The following is a 6458-nucleotide window of genomic DNA, read 5'->3' on the forward strand; positions in this document are numbered from 1 at the left end:
TTATTTATTTGACTGCTCTGGGTCCTAGGTGCAGGAGGTGGGGTTTTTCTTTGGGACATGAGAACTCTTAGTTGCAGCATGCAAAATCTATTTCTCTGACCAGCAATTGATTCTGAGCCCCGTGCATTGGGAGCACTAAATCTTAGCCACTGAACCACCAGGGAAGCCCCAGCTTCTATATATTCTTGATGGAATAAAGACAAACTCTAGAAACCATAGCTGCTACACTACTACAGAATTCTTTTAACTCCCAACTGCGCAACCAAACCAATTCCACAAAAAATAACACCTCTGCTTACTGATAGTTCAGTTCAGCCGCTCAGTCATGTCCAACTCCTTGCGTTCCCGTGGATTGCAGCACACCAGGCTTTCCTGTTTATCACCAACTCCCGGAGCTTATTCAAACTCATGTCCATCAAGTTGGTGATGTCATCCAACCATTTAATCCTCTGTTGTCCCCCTTCTCATGCCTCATTCTTTCCCAGCATCCAGGTCTTTTCCAATGATAACTAGGCACTCAAATATATTATACAAGAGCAGGTATTTTTTTTTTACATCTTTCTATAGCATGTCTTTGCAAAGCATGGGCTAATCCTCACTGAGATGTAGCAAATGATCACAAGATCATGTATTCAGTCCCCTATTTTATGTCACCACATAGCCATAGATTAAAATTTTCAACCATTAAAAAAAGTCAACCCAAATTTTTATCATTTAAGAAAACAAATCCTATTTGCCTAAATCTACAAGGGCAAACATTTTTACAAAGAACTATTTCAAACACAGAATGATTCCATAGGCACCATAAAAATAGCCACCAAATATGCAAGCTCTCCGACAAACTCAAAGAACAGAAAATCAAAACCAAAATCCAAAGCAACAATCAAAGATTCTTACTGCCTCTCTCAAGAAATTTACAAATTTACATTCAGTGCAAACTCCTCTTTATAAAAACAAAACAAAAAACATTGTTTCCATCTTATACATTTATTCTTCACTTCTTAAAAATAAAGCCATATTTATAATAAAGATATTAAAATAGAAAAAATTAATTATTTCTCTCCGATCATGGTTTCTCTCTTGTTTAAGATGATTGAGATTTTCTATTTTAGAAGAAAACAAGTACCCAGAAAGAATCTATGTGAATGAGAAATAAAATATTAGATTTGGGAATAGAGTGTATAGTCCCGCTCTTTACAAAAACCTCACAGCTATGATCTCTTTGTTGACAACTGAGATTCCAGGAATTTAGGGTTTGGATTATTTGTATTCACTAGTTAGTTTGTAAGGGAAAGCAAAAGAGGAAGGAGAAGAAATTTTGGCACATGTCCAGTCACAGCCTTCATGCCTACAGAATCCTGGTGTATGTTTCAGTCCAGGGAAAATGCCACCTCTCACCTAGATCCAGACCACTGGGCACTGGAAGCTGAGCTGCCAAAAAAGTGAAGAAACAAACGTCAGTGGTCACCAACTAGCTGCCACATCCTTCCAAAGTCTTCACATTCTCAAATGTCATCCATGCAGATGTCTTCAGAGCATCTTAAAGAGAATATAATTAGGAGCTAAGGCATCAGTTGGGTTTGCCTCCTGACTCTTCTAAGATGACAGCACAGTTACGGAGCGTGAGAGACAGCCCTCTTATAAAACTTCAGCTGCAGGAAATTCAGAAGCACACAAATCACTCCACTCGAGCACCTCAGAGTGATAGACACTGAACACACATGATGTATTGTCTCCCACATTTTTACTAGTAAATTCCCATAATGGAGAAGTGGCCTCGGGTTCTGGGTTCCAAGGACACTTCCTGGTGAGTTTCTTAGAACTTTGACCTATGAAGGGTAAAATTCTAAGCATCAGGAAAAGCTCCTACTTGTTGCGATAGTACAAACTGAGCCAGAACAATTCTGAGTGGAATTCACTTTCCACTCAGACGTCAGCACAGTTTCAGAAACACCATCAAGTTGAGTAAGCATGAAATGAAACTTCTTTCTTGTTACAATTTTTAATTACCAACTTTGAAGGTTTACTTCTGGGGAGCAACATAACATTTCAAAATGCTCCTTTGTCATACCTTAGAAGAAAGCAATGTCAAGAAGGTATGAATAATCCTTAAACCTCAACATGTGTAAAATATCCTTCATCTCACCAAGTCCTTTAAAAATTGACCTCTTTTGATTTCAAAACCCCCTAGGAAGAAGCCAAGGCAGATACTATTATCTCATTTTTACAAATGAAGAATCTGAGAAGCTCAGAGTGGTTAGATAAATTGCTAACCCCCAGCCCACATTATAAACTGGAAAACAAGGACTTGTACTTCACCCTTACAACAGCATGGAATAGTAATAGTCCACTGTATCTCAACTTCCTTAACAAAATAATAGCAATAAGAAAAAGAAAACTTCCATTCTTGACCTCTGGTGAGGTCAAGTTCTCACAAGCCACATCCAGTTTCAGAGTGTGTGCATTCTCAGTCGCTTCAGTTGGATCCAACTCTTTGTGACCCTGTAGATTGCAGCCTGCCAGGCTCCTCTGTCCATGGGATTCTCCAGGCAAGAATACTGGAATGGGTTACTATGCCTTCCTCCAGCGGATCTTCCCAACTCAGTGATCAAACCCTCATCATCTGTTTCTCCTGCATTGCAAGTAGATTCTTTACCACTGAGCCACCAAGGAAGCCCAGATTCAGAGTAAATCTACGTATAGGCAAATTGTAACATTTTTGTTTAATTCATATTCAGATATTGCACAGAAAAATAATATTATCAAATGTTTATTGAGGGTTTGTGATGCAGTGTTTATGACAATAAGTTGAAAATTTACATTTTACTTACAATTTGTGTTTTGCTGAATATTCATATCTATCAAACTGTATAGAATGTTTGATAAATTTATATGCATAAAATATGTTGGTGACTGCATTTTTTTCATTTTTCATCTAAATATTTTGTAATCTTATCATAGAAAAATCAAAGACCAAAGGGGTAAAAAAAATCTGCTACTCTGAATCCTAGGCTCTTCCACTGGGAAGACGGTCTTAATAAAAAGAGTTCTAGACTTTCAGGCAGGAGACACAGATAGTAATATTAGATTTACCCCAATAAATATTTTTAGAAGATTCATTTAGTTCCTCACTTTCTGAATCTGGTAAATATAAATATGGGCTCTTATCCAGAGGACAAAGAAGCTCAACAATCTTTAAAAAAGAAAAAAACAGTGAAGAAAGTTTTAATGGTGAAAAGTCAAGTGGAGGAACTTTGCAAGTAAAAAATTTTTAAATACTGTTAAGTGGATCTTAAAATGTCCCTACCCAAAACAATGCAATGGAAAATGTACTTCGTTTTCTCTCCAAGAGAGACCAGGGTCTTCCCTAGTTGCTGTGATCAGCTCCAAACCTGCCTTCTCTGGATGACAGATGTTTTTCTTTGTGATGTCCAGCTCCTTAAGGTCTGGCAATCTGAGACTGAAGGATGAATTCAATAACCCCCACTTTAAATGCTCCTCCCCATCACACACACACACAGCCACACACACCACACACACACACCATTATATACCCAATTTAGGTGTCTCAGACTGTAAAGAATCTATCTACAATGCAGGAGCCCTGGGTTCGATCCCTGGGTGGGGCAGATCCCTTGAAGGGGGAAATAACAACCCACTCTCGTATTCTTGCCTGGAGAATCCCATGGACAGAGGAGCCTGGCAGGCTAAAATCCATGGGGTCACAAAAAGTTGGACACAACTGAGCAACCGACACATTCACAAGAATAAAACAGGAAAACTGCATTGACAATTTACATTTGGAAAAGGGTGTATTAGGGAACAGCACTGTTTCCCCATGTACTGCTTGGCAGGGACAGCAAGGACTTCCTGCTCTGCTAACTAAGGAAGTTTCTTGGTCCCCCAGTCTCACTGTCCCCTGTTCTGATCTTTCTCTTTCTTGTTTATTAACACCTTCATTCAGATAATATTACTTACATGCTATACAATTCACACATTAAAATGTATATTTTGATGATTTTTAATATATTCACAGACTTGTGCAACCATTACTATAGTCAATTTTAGAACATACATATCACTTCACAAAGAAACCCTGTACCCTTTAGCCATCTTCCTTAATCCTTCTGATCCAGATGCCTTTTGATGGATTGCTCTTATTCAATGCCCTTCTTAGATACATCCAAGGTTGAAACTGGAAATGATTCTCTTCTTGGGGTTCTGAAGCCAGTTTAATAGTTTGTTTACCATCAATATAAGTAAATGATATTAAAAGGAAGCAAAAGTGATAAGCAATAAAATTTCCCCCCTAGTCTTTAATCCTATTTATATTTGAAACTTGTTAGAGATCTTTTCAATACCAGTTGTTTCCATTTTAATTTTTTTTTTATTTTTAAAATTTTGTTTAATAAAATTGTGTATATTTAGGGTAAGCAGTGTATTTTGATAGGCATATAAACAATGAAATGATTACTACTGTCAAGCTAATTAACATATACTGTCCCCACATACTTACCTGTTTTTGTGTATATGTGGAAAGCACCTGAAATCTACTTTTATCAATTTCCAGTATACAATTTAGAATTATTAACTATAGTCACCTGCTGTACATTGGTTCTCTAGAATTTATTCATCCTATGGAACAGAAACTTTGCACCCAGTAACTAACATCTGAACACTTCTCCAACCTCCACCACCAAGATAATTAACATTCTACTCTCTGCTTCTAATCATGCAACTTTTTAAGCTTCCATGTATAAGTGAGATCTTGCATTGTTTTTCTTTCTATTTGGCTTCCTTCACTTAGTGTTGTATCCTCCAGTTTCATCCATGTTGCCTCAAATGGCAGGTTTCTCATGGTTGAATACATTCCATTACATGTCTACATATTCTTTAACCATTCATCCATCAACAGATACTGAAGCTGTTTCCATATCTTAGCTGTTGTGAATAATGCTTAAATGAAATGGTAGCACAGATGTATCTTCAAAGACCTGATTTTATTTCCTTAGGATGAAATGAGATTGTAAGATCATATGGTAGTTCAATTCAATTTGAAGAAGCTCTATAGTTCTTTTTCCCTAATAGCTGAACTAATTTACATTGCCAGCAACAGTGTACATAAGTTCCCTATCCTTGCCAACACTTCTCACCTCATGTGTTTTGGTGACAGCCATCCTGACAGGTCTGAGATGATATCTCATTGTAGTCTTGCTCTTTATTTACCTGGTTATTAGTGATATTGAACATCTTTTCATATGGCTGGTGACCATTTGTACATCTTTTTGAAAAAATGTCTATTCAGTTCCTCTTAGTCAGTCACTCAGTCATATCCAACTCTTTGTAACCCCATGGACTGCAGCACGCCAAGCCTCCCTAACATCAGTTCCTCTACCCATTTTTAAAATTGGGTTATTTGAGGGTTTTTGCTGTTTGTTTTGGGTTTCTGTTTTTGTTTATTTGCTGTTCAGTTTGTGAGTTCTTTACATATTTTGGATATTAACCTTTTATCAGATATCTAGCTTGCAAATATTTATAGGTTGCCTTTTTATTTTGTTAATTGTTTTCTTTGTATGCAGAAACTTTTTAGTCTGATAGAGACAATTTATTTTGGCATTTGTAGCTTGTGCTTTTTGGTGTCATATCCAAAAAAGTCATTGCCAAAAACCAATGTCAAGGAAGTTTTTCTCTATGTTTCTTTTAGAAGGTTAATAGTTACATTCAGTCTTCAATTCATTTTGACTTGATGTGTGCATGTGTGTGTGTGTGTGTGAGAGAGAGAGAGAGATCTAAGATAAGAGTCAAATTTCATTCTCTTGCATGTGGGCATCCAGTTTTCGCAGTGCTATTTATTAAAGAGGTTAACATTTCCCCATTGTGTATTCTTGGTACCTTTGTTGAAAATTAGTTGACTGTAAATGCTTTGTGTTTATTTCTGGGCTCTATAACCAATTCTATTGGTCTATGTGACTGTTTTTAATGCCAGTACCTTACTGTTTTGATTACTACAGTTTTATAGTATAACTTGAAATTAGAAGTGTGTTGCTTCCAACTTTGTTCTTTTTTCTCAAGACTGGTTTCATTGTTTGGGTTCTTTTGTTGTTTCATATTAATTTCAGGATTGGTAGTCTGTATCTGTGAAAAATGCCATTGGAATTTTGACAGGGATTGTATTAGTTTGTATACTGCTTGGGTTGTATGGCCACTTGAATAATACTAACTTTTCTAATACATGTACATAGGATATCTCTCCAATTATTTCTATTATTCTATTTCATTAATAAATGTTTTATTTTTTAGTGTACAGATCTTCATCTTCATGGTTAAATTTATTCCTAAGTATTTTGTTGTTTTTGATGCTATTATAAATGGGTTAGTTTTCTAATTTCCTTTTCAGATATATTATTGTTGTTATAAAAATATGCAACAGGTTTTTGTATGTTGATTTTCATAAACAG

This window comes from Cervus canadensis, chromosome 30 (assembly GCF_019320065.1).
Source record: "Cervus canadensis isolate Bull #8, Minnesota chromosome 30, ASM1932006v1, whole genome shotgun sequence".
Taxonomy (NCBI): domain Eukaryota; kingdom Metazoa; phylum Chordata; class Mammalia; order Artiodactyla; family Cervidae; genus Cervus; species Cervus canadensis.